Below are 16955 nucleotides of genomic sequence, written 5' to 3' on the forward strand. Positions count from 1 at the left end.
TGTCCCGATATAGGGAGAACTTTCCCATTTCTCCCTACCACTGCCATACCTACACCAGAAATTCCCTGACATGGGGCAAACAGTCCAGGGAAATATCTATTCTCCACACTAAATGAGTGGTTGGCTTTCTTTGTGATTCTATTATTCCATTCAATAGAGAATGATGTTTTTATCTTTGTGAAAAGGATAGTGGTATGTCTCTCCATTCCACTACAAAGTGTGTGTGTGTGTGGCGGGGGGGAGAATCTCTCAAATGTCTCACTTATTAATTTACATGTTTTTCTATAATCCAAATATTCAGAAAGACATTTTCTGTTTTACCTTAAAAAGTCAGGAAACCTGAATGCAAGTCTATCATATGTGAATCCTTTCGTCTCAAAGGTCCTCATAGGTGTTGTGTTGTCTGCTAGGTTAAATGCAAACTACTCATCAAAGAATCCAGATGTACAAATTGTGCACAGATTCAGAAATCCAATAATTCAGAATGAGTGCGACAGGACAGAGAAAAACCAATTTAAGGAGAAGATTCTATCCTGAGTGTTCATCAGAACTCATTTACCCGATGTCCCCAATTCCTCCAGACTGTTTGGCACACCTACTTTTTAATTTTTTATATGATTATATGTAAGGCTTTTTTGTTTACATATTGGGGAACTGTAACAAAATTTCTAATAGATCTGAAAATTTTGGAGGGATATATATTTTCCTCTAATTTTTCTCTTTTAATATAGTCTTGATAGTTTGAATTTGGCTTCTTAAAGATGTTTCTTTTTCATTCCAAGTTTGTGAATTAGGTAGTAGGTAATATCAAAAATTTAGTCAATAGAAGACATATTATAGCAAAAAGTTAATTTTAGCCATCCTTGCTTTTTCTGAGTCCCTCAGCTTTTTCCCTGTAGAGACACCACTTGCAGGCCTGTGACATGTTTCATTTCCTGCTTTCTTTGACTGTTGGCCTTTGTCTAACTCAAATCCATATCCATTTCTATCAAACATGTGAACTCTCTTTCTGTGCTGCATCAGCTTGTCTGCAGGCCATTGCTTTGAAATATCCACCAAGAAAACTTTCATTAACTACCTGCTTTTAAGGGAATCCTTGAAAGTTATGATGGTTCCAGAAATTTAAAATTCAGCCCATGTCCACATATTTTAAAATACATACTAGTCGATTGGCAAGAAAAATAGCATTCTCACACATACTACTTAACTATAAGAATATTTTTCATCTACATAGATACTAAATATACCTCCTGGCATTTTCCCACCAACCTGTCATTTGCACAGAAAGCAGCTGACCTGATATTAACGCCTGAGAACTTTCTTTTAAATGAGACCCATAGTTATCATAAAGGAGGAAAAAAAGGTGAAAAAATTGGAGAGACAGGAGAATGTAGTGGAAAATTAGAAGGCATATCTGTTTTTACTTATCTCTCTTAAAAGGAAATGAATTACAGCAGCAATGAAAAGGGTTGCAGGGATGGCAGGTGCTGTGTAATTAAACTATAAACTCACATGATTTGGTATTATTGTGTGACTTCTGCTCAGCAGACTGCCATTAGATAAAGCATCCAAAATTCTGTTTTAGAACAATCCTGAGTTAATAAGCTTTCTTATAAGGTAAATGAACAAGGACAGCCCATAGGTTGTTTACCTATGTCATTCATATTCTGGCTGACCATAAAAATTGCAGTCTTCTTTTCAAGATAACACCACTGAATCTTATTTTCCGTTTCTGCTTACATTTAACAGTATTTTCAAATATCAAGTTTTGTTGAATTTTCTCCAGCTGAGGTCCTACCAACACTGTTTGCAGGAGTAAAAGCAACCAACAAGTAAGTACAAAACAACACTAAGCTTTGGAGGTGCCACGATAGAAGAAGCAAAGGTAAAAAGATCGTATTACTCGTGTACCTTAAGGAAGTCAAGTTTGAATGTGCTTTATTATCAACAAAATAGGGATATGTTATACAGCTCACAATATGTTTTACATACGAAATGTTTATTGAGCCTCGGATCATTGTCAGGTATGACTCTAGTGTACTGGGGATATAATGGTGAAAAAGATTTTAAAAAAAAGATTTTCCATCACGATAGTGTGCATTTTAGAGGAAAACACAGGCAATACAATAAGCGAATGAATGCATAGTAAGGAGAATCACTATGAAGAAAAATAAAGCAGGGGAGATGGGTGGAGAGTGTTATTTTGTGTAAGGTGATCAGAAAAGTAGATCTCTCTCTCTGGAAGTGTAATGTGGATGGACACGTGCATTTATATACATGGATACCACCTTCCTATTGTTTGGCTAAAAAAAGTAATGGGAGATGTCTTAACTGTAATAGACTGCTGTGCCTGCTGTCATAGCCCAAAATATAGTCCCCAAAGTCAAGGGATTTGTTGAGCTAGTTTTGTTTTCTGGTTTCCAGAACATCTCAGAGCCTCTATTAAAAAGAAAATTAGAATCACTATCTCTGACATTCTTTCCATTTATGCTTAAAAAAACCCAAACAATTACTATGAGGGAATGGAAATGATCTCTTCTTCCCTCATGCCAACTTGGCTAGATGGCTAGTAAGTGACAGACTATAGCAGCACATCAGGAAAGATGAGAGTGTTTGCCATTTTAGAGATTTCTGCCCTGGGTGTGAGTACAAGGAATTGAAGCCTGCCAGTCATTTATTCACCATTCATATTCTAGTAAAACCAGCTTAATATCTATGCTGCTTCTCAATATTTATTTTTTAAAGAAAGCAACAATTAGCCCTGCTGGCGTGGCTCAGTGGTTGAGCATTGATCTATGAACCAGAAGGTCACAATTTGATTTCTAGTCAGGGCACATGCATAAGGTTTTGGGCTTGGTCCCCAGTGCAGGGTGTGCAGGTGGCAGCTGGTCAGTGATTCTCATTGTTGATGTTTCTATCTCTCTCTTACTCTCTCTACCTCCATGAAAGCAATACAAATATATATTTTTAAAAAGCAAGAAATTTGAACTATTTTATGATATATAACTCCCAAATAGATGCTCAACAAATATTTGATGAATGAATCAGCAAAGGTCAGTTTTCATAGAAGTTTTCCTGTGGAGTATGGAGGGGAGTGCCTTCAAGGTATTTTCAGAAAGCTGACTATTGCTGCCGATAGAAGATTCAATCCAAGCTTTTGATTTGTTAGAAAAGCTCAAGCAAGGAAACCAGTCAAGTGTAGCTGGTCACCACACATACTCTGGAAATGACACCCCACTGATTACACAGTTCTGTGACCTAAGTGATTTCAGACAACCACCTTGGGGTTCGCAGGCTCTTGTCCCTCATCTAGGACAAATGCAAGACACTTTATTTTTGATGCCTGAGTTCACATGACAGTGGTGAAACAAACAAATTGGCCTTGATGCAAAGTATAATGTCATCCTTTATTCATTGAAAATCGTTTTCCATTTCATGGCATCTGATGCATACTTTTTTTTTTTTTTTTTTTTTTTTTTTTGCCATTTCTCCTCACAAGAGAGGAAATTAATTTAGAAATATTTTCACTTATTTTGTTGGTGCTTCAGTTGCTGCACTTATATATTTTTGCATTTAAATTATAATTTTAAAATGAACCTTATAAAATGAATCATGCCTTTAATAATTGTACTATAAGGCAATGTTCATGTTAACGTAGCAAATAAAATCATTCCATTTTTTCATCGTGCTTTACTACAGTGAGTTTTGTTTTGTTATTGACTTATTTGTTCCCATAATCTCTACTAAATATATATTGGGTTAACAGGAAGATGCTCTCATCTTTCACAGACTGGTCCTAGATCTGGGGTCTTGAGTCTTTTCCATGGGGTCCACTTTTTCCATGAACCTCTGCTCTTTTCAATGCAACTGCCTCATGAGGGCCCTGGAAATGCATCTCCCCCCAGGAGGGCAGTTACCCTCTTTACTGCTTCCTCTCAAGTGTGGTCACAGACCTTTGCTTTAATTGCTCACAGTAATAGCCAAAACCAGATGCTAAATTGTGATGAGAATGAACCAGAGGTTTAGAAGTGATCATGAGAAGTGTAACCCCAGAGTAATAGGAGTGATTTATAATTTCACATAAACCCACAAGTTCAGTCCCATTCTGGGGTGGAGGGGCAGGGACTGGTAAATTCAGAGCTGTTTCATCATGAAAAGTGTCAGCTTATTCCTATTGCTTCATGGCATTTGTTTTGTTTTGTTTTGTTTTGTTTTAATTGGCATTAGCAACTCAAGTGTTGAAAATATGAAATTTAAGAAATAGTATATTGTTATGTTTTCACTTACATTTTAAAATTTGGAGGTTAATTTAAGAATTTTAATATGCTATGGTTATATTTATTTTTATGTAATCTATTAATCTTTGTTTAATTTATACTGATTTTTAGATGTTTTATAAATTATAATTATTGTAATCTTTTTAATGTACATTCTAGCAAACTCCCATAAACCCATTACTTATCCCAATAATTGGGTAATTATCAATAACTTGAATTTCCCAAGTGTTCCTCTTCCATATCAGCCTCTGACTCTCTTTGACAGGAATCACTTATTATTGTGGTGCAGACTATTATTTGTCCATCTAAATTTATTCTCCCTCTTTTAGTAATAGATTTTAAAGTAAGCATTCAGACATCCAATTAGAAAGCATTATTCCCAATCTGGCTAGAATAGCCATCTGAGTAATTTTATTTTATTATTTTATTTTTTTTAGATATAAAGACATGAAGTGAAAGGATCCAATTTTAAGTATACAATTCATGTAATATCCCTCATTACTAAGAAAGAGAACATTTCCAGAGCATTACCTTGTGTCCTTTGCAAGGTAATCCTCCCCAGGTCAAAATATCCATTGATGTGAATTCTGTCAGAGTTTGCTTTTACTAGAATATATACAATATGCATTCTAATTTGTGTCTGTTCTCTTTTACATAGCATTGGGGTTTTTGTTTTGTTAAACCTCAACTGAGGATATTTTCTCCATTGATTTTTTTTTTTTTTTTTTTTGAGAAATAGTAGGAGGGAGAGAAGGTGGGGCAGAGAAAAAGAAACATTGATGTGAAAGAGACACATCCATTGGTTGCCTCCTACACATGTCCCGACCATGTGGTTGAACTTGTGATATGAGTCCCCTTGACCAGGAAATGACCCCTCAACCCTTCAGGCCAACACTCTAAACACTGCGCTTCACTAGCCATGGCCACAGTGTTAGGTGTTTGAGATTGCTACATATTTCAGTTTTAGGATATAGTTTTTTAAGAAGTTATAAAATATTTTTCAAAGTGTACTATTTTACTCTCCCATCAATAATGGGATTATTATGAGAGTTCTGATAATAATGCATCAGGGGTCAGCAAACTTTCTATAAAGGACTAGCTAGCAAGTATCTTAATCACTGTGGGCTATACATCTCTATTGCAATTACTAAATCGCACTGTTGGAGTATGAAAGCATCCACAAAAAATACATAAATGAATGAGCATGGCTGTGTTCTGATATACTTTACTTATAAAAATAATGAGGCAGCAGACAGATTTGGCCCATCAGTTATATTTTGCCACCCTTATGCTGAATCATCTCCAGCATTTGGTGTCATCAATATTTTTATTTTAGTTATGAAGGTAAATGTGACTTCACTTGTGCTTCTCTGATGACTAATGATGTTGAGAATAAAATCATATATACTTATTGGTTATTCATACATCTTTCTTTCTTTAGTGTCAGGTCAAATTTGTTTTCCATTGTCATTGTGTTGTTTCTATTTTAGTACTGGGAGTAGACAAGTTCTTGCTTAGATGTATGTCTGGGACTATGTTCTCCCACTGTGACTTGGCTGTTTATTTTATTTTATTTATTTATTTATTTATTTATTTATTTATTTATTTATTTTCTTAGTGGTAGCTCTTCATGAGAGGTTAAGATATTTCACTTTTGCAAGAGTTAAAATTATTTATCTTTAAAAAATATTCTTAATAGTTTATCTTTTTCTTTATGAAATCTTTACTTCTTTATGATTGTGAGGATAATCACCAGTGTTTTTTTTTCTAGAAGAGTTATAGCTATGGATTTCATACATAGGTATATAATTCAACAATGTTAAGTAGAATCAGTTATAGTAAGCAAAAATACATTTTTATATTAGTAGGCAACTGTTAACAGTATGCATTAATAATTAAGGTTTATAAAATTGTCCTTATTTAAAATAATTAAGAAGTATTTGTTTTTATAATAATTATTACCACACTATCTAGAGTGTTAGTTCTATATAACTTACCTATAAATAGTTATTTTTTACATACCATAAAGTATTTTTGTTTAAAGTGTACAATTCATTGATTTTTAACATAATTACAGAATTGTGAGTCATTACCTTTTCTTTTCTTTCTATTAAATTGAATTTGTGGGGGTGACATTGGTTAATAATATTATATAGGTTTCAGGTATACAATTCTATAATACATCATCTGTATATTGTATTATGGGTTTACCAACCCAAGTAAAATCTCCCTCAATTATCATTTATCCTCCCCTTTACCTTTTTATACCCCCTACCCTCTTTCCTTCTGGCAATCACCATACTGTTTTCTGTGTCCATGAGTCTTCCTTTTTTTAAATTTATTTTCATAATCCCTTCACCCTTCTCACTCAGCCCCCAAAACCCTCCCATCTGACAGCTGTCTATAAATAGTTTTTGATAACTCTAAAAAAAATAAGTAGTAAAAAATAACAGCAAATGACTAATAACATATTGAAGTGTTTGACCCATCTCAATTCATACCCCTCCCCCTGATATTCCAAGGATAATAATTCGATACTGGCTTTAATGTTTGAGTACATGTGCTCAGGCTCTAACCTGATCTTATGGTCCTTACAGCACAGTTTCATAATTGTATGTATTTTAACTGCTGTCATGTTTCATATTCATCCTATCTAATAAAAAGAGTAATAGGCAGATTGACCATCACTCCAACACACAAGATGGCTGCCCCCATGTGGTCAAAGATGGCTGCCCCCATGTGGACACAAGATGGCCGCCACAAGATGGCCTGCAGGGGAGGGCAGTTGGGAGGAACCAGGCCTGCAGGGGAGGGCAGTTGGGGGCAATCAGGCCAGCAGGGGAGGGCAGTTGGTGGTGACCAGGCCTGCAAGGGAGGGCAGTTGGGGGCAATCAAGCCTGCAGGGGAAAGCATTTAGGGGTGACCAGGCTGGCAGAAGAGTGGTTAGGGGGTGATCAGGCTGGTAGGCAGGCGAGAAATTGGGAGCCAGCAGTCCTGGATTGTGAGAGGGATATCCAGTGGGATTGGGCCTAAACAGGCAGTCAGACATCCCTTGAGGGGTCCCATATTGGAGAGGGTGCAGGCTGGGCTGAGGGACACCCCTCCCCACCCATGCATGAATTTTGTGCACCGCGCCTCTAGTTATAATATAGTATTAAGTAATAATTGGTGCCAAATAAGAACAGTCCAAAATATGAACAAACCAGTTTCTCATGTATAATTTAATAACATTATGTACTGCATTGGCCCACATTTACAAATCACTATCTCTTAAGAGTCATTTCACTTGTAATTCAACATTTTTCATTGATCTAATCAACCAATACCTTCTTTTTCTCAGTGCTGTCTACTCTTGGGAATTTAAAAATTCAGTACAGCCTAATAAGTACCTACAGGCCAACTTATTGGGAGGGGTAACATGTTGGCTTACGTCAGTCTTTCCTACATTTGGAACAATATGTGGATGATTGAATACCTTTGTGATTGCATACAACATTTAGAGAGTCTATAAAAGCAACATTGCTATTTTGTGTCAAATTGCCAGTTGATACCTGCTCCGGGCCAGCATTGTGCTGTGCAGCAAAAGTAAAAAGATCTGAAAGAACATTTAGCCTCCCAGGGAAAATGAATATCATTAAACTTTGTATAAAACAATGTACTAAGAATTATAGTACCAATGTTAGAAATGTTTTTCAAATATCAAAAAAGCATAAGGTCTACTGAGAAAATGTCATTTAAGCTGGCTTTCTGGGATACTTAGTGTCTTGCTAGAGAAAGGAGAGTGTTGGAGGTAAGGTGGTGTCATTGAGTAGGATATTTCTAGGTGAAAGTGTAGCAGATATAACGGTACAGATGAGAATGCCTTTTTTTTTTTTGCATAATCTACTCATATGTATAAAACGATTATTACACAGTGACAACTGGAATGCTGAAATCACCATACAGTCACTTTTATCCATGGTATAGACATAACTCAATTGGATTTTTTACTTGCTTTCACACATTTGAAGCTTCACTATTTACATAGCAGATGCTCTGCACAGTTGTCTTGACAACTACAATTTTATAACCATTGAGCCATGAAGACAAAAGTTCCAAAGCAAAGTGAAAAATTGCTATTCTTTTCAAAATGTTGCTCTGTTCAACTAATTAATCATAGTAAATGTGATGTTGCTGTGCAGTTTTAGCCAATTTCAGACCAATAATTAACATGTGTTTTGTTTATAATTGGTAACAATTATATTAACAAAAGTCAGGAACATCACTGAAGCTTCCAATATTAGAATACCAGAGCTACATATCCAGTATTTTGTCTGCTTCCTGTATTATCTGACCTAGAAAAAGACACTATCTTGACCTGTCTGAACAATGACCTGCACAGTAGACCATAAACAAAAGATAACACAGTCAGAAAACAAATATGGAAGCACCTTAACCAGAATGGACAGCTGTTTCATCAAGAAGTTCCAAATTTCTAATAACTAATCTTGAACAAGACAAAGAAGAAAAAAGACAAACAGAGCCAAACTTCATGAAGACTGAGAATTCCATGCTGCTCAGACAGTGAGAGAGCTGATCAGCTCACACCTTTCTTCATCTTTTTCAATTAGTTTACTTTCAATATTATTTTTTGTTGGTTTCAGGAGTATAGCATAATGGTTAGATAATCCCGTGCTTTACAAAGGGTTCCCCCCGATATTTCTGATACCCACCTGGCACCATGCACAGTTATGCGATATTATTGACTATATTCCCTATACTGTACTTTACAACCCGTATTTCTTATTAGTGTAATAGTCAGACGTTTTCTTCCTTTAATGGAGTTATTTACATGAATGAATTTGGCATGTGGAGACACAGAGATTTCCAGTAGCAAGAGAGCTGGATGGTGGCAAAAGTGTCAGAAGTCTTGACAGCTATCATCTGTGGAATTGATTACAAATGCTCATAATCCAAATACTAATGCCATCATTGTCCTCAGTTCAGATAACTGAATGCATTTTAATGGTTTGTAATTATCTTGTATATCATATTTTCAGTGGAAGATTTTATGTTCTAGTCTTTGCTTTAAAATTTAGCAGCGATATAAATTTGTCAAAAAAATTACACTCTGTCTCATTTCCTCCCCTTAAAATTGAGTTAGTAACAATGCACCTCCCTACTGAAACTGGTTCATTATGGGAATCCAGAAATAATAGACCTTGAAATTGTTTACTTGTATTTCATATGAAATGTATATAAGGGTTTTAGTTTTCCTAGATAGAGTTCTGTGGTTCTGAGTGATGTCAATTTTAAAACATGCAAACAAGTATGATGGGAATCAATCTACTTGTTACTAAAATTGAGCTACACAATTCATTTTGGACTGATTAGGACATGTACATTTTGAAGCCATATCTCTTCTGAGTTGGAATCATTGTCTCATCTACAGTCTTCCTGGAAGTGGAAGGCATCAGAGTGGGCTTATCTTGTGGATAAGAGGAGAATGGGCTCAGCCTAAAGAAAGGCAGATCCCAAAGAGACACCCAAGGAATGGGTAGAGCACATGTTTGCAATGATAATTTTCTAAATGTTGCCAGCAAGTAAGAAGAGCAAATAGGCAAAGTTCAAGTTTCCTCCCCAATATTTCTCAGAGAGTGGAGATCTCTATTTCACCCTCAAGCTAAAAATGCTATGAGACAGAAGAAATTGTATCCCACAGATCCCTTTACATTTAGTTACCTCACACCTTTAATTTTGAGTTTCATGCTTAGCCAGGACTCTAGCTTGCCCCCACAGGAGAACAGACAAGCCGTGTACTAAGGTAGTCCTGGTTTGACCTCTGTGAGGCAGTCTGCTATACTATTGTACACAATGCCTCTTTTGAAAACTCCTGAGATATATGCACAGAAAACTTTCTGAAATTGGTTAGAATAGTGAAATAGTCCCAAAGCTAGGTTACATCTTTCATCCGCATAAACCACTATAATATTTTTAAATTTTGCTTTAAGCCACCTCCAGGGTCAAAGAAGAATCTTTGGAGAAACACACTTTTTATTTGTTCAGTTATCCAATTATGATTTGAATAATATATTGTTAAATACATACTATTTAATGTAATATGGGTATCCTATATAATAAAAGCCCAATATGCAAATTGTTCAACCGGAAGTTCAACTGCTTGCTATGACGTGCGCTGACCACCAGGGGGCAGCGCAGAACATGGCAGGCTTTGGAGACATGGTGCTGGCAGCTGGCGAGAGTGGAAGTGCTGCCAGCCCAGATGGGCCCCGACAAGAGTGGGACTGTGGCAGGATGGTAGAGCAGGTGAGTGGGTGGCACCAGGCCAAAGTGGGTGCAAGTGGGAGCCCGATCAATCACCCTGCCAATGGCGACCAGTAGCAACAGTGGGGGGCGGGGCCGCCGCCCAGCTCCCAGGCACTGAGGGAGCTGGGCAGGGGACCCGGCCCCAATTGATTGCTCCACAGGTGGGATGGTGGAGCAGGTGAGGGGGCGGCACCATGCCACTGTGGGGTGCCAGGCAGGGCTGGGCTGGGGGCGTGAGATGGGGCCCTTCCTGCAGGCCACCCAAAGCGACCCCACCCATGCACGAATTCGTGCACCAGGTCTCTAGTCTATTATATATCAGGTACTCTTATTGGTGCTATTTATATATCAGTAAATAAGATAAACACACACACACACAAACTTTATCCTGCATCATTGCATTATAATGATAATAGACTAATATAATACATAAGATAGTATATTACATGCTTATGATTTTATTGTTGCAAAAAGAGTAAAAACAAAAAGAAAGATAAGGGGTTCTGGAAAACAAGGAGGAGTTACCTTTCCTATTTTTGTGATGAGAGTTGGCTTTATTGAAAAAGTGACTTGCAATAGAGACTTAACTGAGGTGCAGGAGTGAACTAGCATTTTCAGTAGCAAAAGAAAGAGATCTCAAAATGATTTTATCTCCTATTATTAAGAAATACATTTTAAGGCTTACAAAAATGAAGCGAGAAGGTATTTATTCAAACACACATGTGAAATGTCTAAATAAAAATCAGTGTTCTGATCCGTAATATTTTAGTGACTATAGGTTTACAAACAGCTTTTAGCAATAGAATCCCTTCTGTATGTGAAACTCTCCTGGGGCCTTAGTTTATAAAGCTCCTAAGAGCAGGGCTTCTCCACTAAGGTGGATGGGAAGCCCCTCAGTCATGGGTCACACAAAGAACACAAGTAGATTTTTTAAAAATAGTAAGCACCAATTAAAATAAAGAACATGGATTTACATATACAAACATGGAAGTGTTTTTCCATAACAAACAAACTGAAATGAATATTGTACAGAACAAATGACTACAGCATGAAATCTTTCAAAATGCAAGGCGTGTTATGTGGGTGTGTACATAGGTAAAAAATTTGGGAAGAATAACCATTAATTAAGGAACTGAGCTACAGAATTTGAACAAAAAGATTTATGCCATTTGGTTGTTTGCAATGAATTCATTTTATTTTGCATTTAATATGAATCACTTTGAAAAAAGGACCCCTGCCAAATGTTGTCACATGATAACTTGAAAATGATGTTTATTCAAATTGTTTTCAATTTAAGTCAAACTCAAATAGCAAAAAACAATAGGATCATTAGGCACCACTGTGGAATTCTATGCAAACCCCAGGCATGATTTTCATCTGCCAAAATGCCTCTGTATTATCAATCACTCAGACTCAGTAGTAAGACTGTAGAGCAGATGGTGGTCCCTAAGATCAACCATAATTCATGTCTCATGAGAAGAAGCTTTTCTCTACGAATTACATGGACGGTTTGTATTTGTATCACATGTGCCATCCAACATCTGTCAGATAACAATGCATTTATCTGCCAATTTATGAAGTTATCAACCACACCTTGTTCCTTAATAGAATAGTTATATTAAATAAATATAAGGCAGTGGTGACTCAGTTATTGGAAAGATTTTCCAACCATATTGTTAATGACTATTTCACTTTAAACTTACCAACTCATATGCTTTCTTTGAAATAGGAGTTAGAGAGACAAAAATCTTTCTCTCTGAATAGAAGAGCAGAAGGGTGGGAAAAGGACAATTCATTCCACATTTTCAAGCCACAAAATATTAGGACAAAATGGAAAGGCATGGGAACTGATATCTGGAACTTCCAATAATATAATATTTTAGTAGTGTCATAGGCACTGTGATAGTTAATTTTATGTGTCAACCTGACTGAGCCATAAGGTGCCCTTAAATATTATTCTGAGTGTGTCTGTTAATGTTTCTGGATAAGGTTCACATTTGCTTTGGTAGACTGAGTCAAGCAAATTGCCTTTGCCATGTGGGTGGGTGTCATCTAATTTGTTCAAGGCCTGAATAGAACAATAGACTGAGTGAAATAAGAGAAAATTCTCTTTTTCTGCTTGACTGTCTGAGCTGAGATATCAGTCTTCTTCCATCTTCAGACTCAGACTTGAACCGGAACTACCCCATAGACTCTCGTGGGTCTTCATTTTACAGACTGTAGATCTTGGGGGTACTGCGGGCATTTTATAAGTATTAAAAAATACTTATAAATAGAAGAGATAAAATGTCCTTTTCATCCTCCACTTTGTAGGCCACTGATCTAGACCAGAAGAGGGACGGGCTGAGCCCTCTCTCCTGCCTGCTTACAGAGTGCTCTACAGTTCTGGGTTCTGTGTGGAAACCATACCAATCCATTGACGCTTGGGCATTCGGCCCCCACAAAACCCTGCTGATTCGCGAGTCGTATTTTCAGGGACAGTAAAATATGGGCACACCACACACAGCAGGTGTACATCTCTAAGCATGTCATGCAACCTGGTCCCTGCCTGGATTGCTGCACCGTAGATGGTACTATGGATATGGTGGCCACTCTCAGCCCTGGCTCAATACTTTACCTCAGTCTAGTGTGAAAATTATTGCTATATGTATATTTTACAGTTTAGGCTACTCATGATGAAAACTCAGAAGCATTCCAAACACAGAGAGATGTTCAATGGAGAGTATTGGCAATAACTTGGTACAGGTTGTGAGAGGAGAAAAATTTTAACTCTGTAGACTCAATTAGATGTAACATAACAGATGTCCCTCTGTATATATAGTAACTTCTCATTCAACCATCTGTGCTCTAACTTGCTTAGGGAAAACATGCATTTACAATGGGTTTTACTTCATTTATAAGAGGCTACCTTTGTGGAATACACATACACAGGGAGGCTTTCTTCTCTGGATCCCAGCTGGTTTTCATTCAACAAGCATGCAACTTGTAAAACAGGAGAATCAAAAGTCGAAATTAGTTAGTTTAAAATTTCATACCTAAATAAGACATAGAGGATCTTTGCCTCCCTAATATTTTGTTAATTATTTTTATCTTGAGATAATTGTAGATTCACATGCAGTTATAATAAATAGTACAGCTCAGCCGGTGTGGCATAGTGGTTGACTGTTGACCTATGAACCAGGAGGTCACAGTTGCATTCCCAGTCAGGGCACATGCCTGGGTTGCTGGCTCAGTCCCCAGTGTGGGGGAATAGGAGGCAGCCAATCAATGATTCTCTCCCATCATTGATGTTTCTATCTCTCTCCCCTTCTCCTTTCCTCTCTGAAATCAATATTATATATATATATATATGTGTGTGTGTGTGTGTGTGTGTGTGTGTACACACACACACACACACACACACACACACACTGAGTGGCCAGATTATTATGATCTCTGAACGCATAATAACCTGGCCACTCAGTGTATCAGTGTATATACTGTATATATATATATATTAGAGGCCCGGTGCATGAATTCATGCATGGGTGGGGTCCGGCCAGCCTGGCCAGGGGGGAGGGGACATGGGCAGTTGGCCGGCCTGCCTGCTGGTCAAACTCGTGGTCAAGGGGACAATTTGCATGTTAGCCTTTTATTATATAGGATAGGATATACACTGAGTGGCCAGATTATTATGCGTTCAGCGATCATGATAATCTGGCCACTCAGTGTATATATATTATAAGCAAAGGGCTTTTGGGGATCAATAAGTGTATGCCATAGGTTTTGTGTAAAAGCAACTTCCAGTTCATTAAGGAGAAAAGGGATTCCATGCAGAGGAAGGGAAATGACAAATGTTGCCACCATTAAAGCTGAAGTTATTCTTTTTTTTTTTTTTTAATAAATCTTTATTCAGATTATTACAATTGTTTCTCCTTTTTCCCCCATAGCTCCCCTCCACCCGGTTGCAACCCCACCTTCTGCCCTTACCTCCCCCACACTGTCCTCATCCATAGGTGTATGATTTTTGTCCAGTCTCTTCCTGAACCTCCCATACCCCTTTCCCCCTGAGAATTATCAGTCCACTCCCTTTCTATGTCCCTAATTCTATTATATTCACCAGATTATTCTGTTCCTCAGGTTTTTAATTCACTTGATTTTTAGGTTCACTTGTTGATAGATATGTATTTGTTGTTCATAATTTTTATCTTTACTTTTTTCTTCTTCCTCTTCTTTAAGAATACCTTTCAGCATTTCATATAATACTGGTTTGGTGGTGATGAACTCCTTTAACTTTTTCTTATCTGTGAAGCTCTTTATCTGCCCTTCAATTCTGAATGATAGCTTTGCTGGGTAGAGTAATCTTGGTTGTAGGTTCTTGCTATTCATCACTTTGAAAATTTCTTGCCACTCCCGTCTGGCCTGCATAGTTTCTGTTGAGAAATCAGCTGATAGTCGTATGGGTGCTCCCTTGTAGGTAATTAACTGTTTTTCTCTTGCTGCTTTTAATATTCTCTCTTTGTCTTTTGCTCTTGGCATTTTAATTATGACGTGTCTTGGTGTGGTCCTCTTTGGGTTCCTTTTGTTTGGGGTTCTGTGCGCTTCCTGGACTTGTAAGTCTATTTCTTTCACCAGGTGGGGGAAGTTTTCTGTCATTATTTCTTCCAATAGGTTTTCAGTATCTTGCTCTCTCTCTTCTTCTGAAGTTATTCTTGATACTTTTCTCACTTTTCTTTATCTGTCCCCAAACCCATCCATTCAATAACAAATATTACTGATTTTACCTCTGAAATATGTCTTTAATCTCCTGCTGCCATGACCCTGACCTTAGTCTTTGTACTGCAAGGCCATTAAAGGCAGGGGCATTGTCTATCCTCCATACAGTCTGAATGCAGTGAGTTCAAAGACTGTTTCATTGACCAAGAGAGTTGTAAATAGTGCCCAGGCTAGGACAGCCAGAACAGAAATTAAAAGGGAGGCATGACTTTTGCCATACATTATATCACATTATATGGTATATTTATAAGAATCTATTAGAAACCAAGATGGCGGCATAGGTAAACACCTAAACTGCTGCCTCGCACAACAATTTCAAAACTACAACTAAAAGACAGAACGGACACCATCCAGAACCACAGGAAAGCAGGCTGAGTGAAAATTCTACAACTAGAAGGAAGGAGAAAAGCTCACAGAGAATTGGAGGTACGGCAAAGGGGCTTGGTGCGCGCAGAGAGGAAGGGCGGCTGAGAGCTTGGCTGACTTCCTCTGGCGGAAGGGGGAAGGAAGCCTCGGACCGCGAGCTGGGAAAGGCAGAAGTCTGAAGGCGCACACGGGCCAGTGCGCACAAAGGCTGCGGAGGTAGCCATAGGCTTTCCCTAGTGAAAGGGAGTCAGAGGATCCTGACTGAGCCCCAGTTCTGACTGCAGTGAACCCCGGTTCCAGGCGAGCCCCTGGGGACCCACGCTCTTGTAGGGGGAGTCTGGACTCTCGGACGGAGACTCAGGAGCCGGGGAAGGCGGAGGACTGAAAGTGCGCACACGCGCCGCGCCGGTGCGCACAAAGGCTGCGGGGGTTGCCACAGGCTTTCCCTAGTGGAGGGGAGTCAGAGGATTCTGACTGCACCAAGCCCCAGTTCTGACTGCAGTGAACCCCAGTTCCAGGCGAGCCCCTGGGGACCCACGCTCTTGTGGGGGGAGTCTGGACTCTCAGGCGGAGACTCGAGCTGGGGAAGGCGGAGGACTGAAAGTGCACATGCGCGCAGGGGCGGGGCTGACAGGAAGCCAAGACTGAGACTCCACCCCATCCAAGCTGAGCACAGAGGCTATTGCAATTTGGCAAGTCTAATCCTATAAGGCTGTCTCCAGCACCGGGCTTCTCCCAGCATAGACACAGCTGATCCTTACAGCCAACTGGCCTGGAGGTCAATTCTTCCCAGTGATACCAACAACAATAAAGACTTAATTACAACAAGGCTGTACACACAGTCCACAAAGGGGTGCACCAAGAGTGTCCACCTCAGGTTAACTGGGGAAGCAGACCCACTGGGCCATATTGGAAACCTAGCACAAATATCTACCTTACCAACTCAGGGATTCAGTGAAAATGCGGGGTCAAAGAATCAGATCACAAACGAAAGAAATGGAGGAAAACAAACGACTGGATATAGAATTCAAAACCACCGTTATAAGACTTTTTAAGAATATCCTAGAAAAGGCCGATAAATATAACGAGACCCTCGAAGATATGAAAAAGGACCAACTAGAAATTAAACATACACTGACTGAAATAAAAAATATTATACAGAGACCCAGAAACAGAATAGAGGAACACAAGAATCAAGTCAAAGAATTGAAATACAAAGAAGCAAAAAACACTGAACCGAAAAAGCAAAAA

General features: G+C 38.4%; 1 pseudogene across 1 annotated transcript in view; it reads left to right on the forward strand.

Moving 5' to 3' along the window:
* The first annotated feature begins 1821 nt into the window (after positions 1 to 1821).
* The window catches only part of LOC308233723 (upstream-binding factor 1-like protein 1), a 72689-nt pseudogene continuing 57555 nt past the window's right edge, over positions 1822 to 16955 (forward strand). The window contains exon 1 of the transcript in view: positions 1822 to 1832. The product of the transcript in view is annotated as an upstream-binding factor 1-like protein 1 (transcript). The remainder of the gene's footprint in view (positions 1833 to 16955) is intronic.

This window comes from Plecotus auritus, assembly GCF_963455305.1.
Source record: "Plecotus auritus genome assembly, chromosome: 9".
Lineage (NCBI taxonomy): Eukaryota > Metazoa > Chordata > Mammalia > Chiroptera > Vespertilionidae > Plecotus > Plecotus auritus.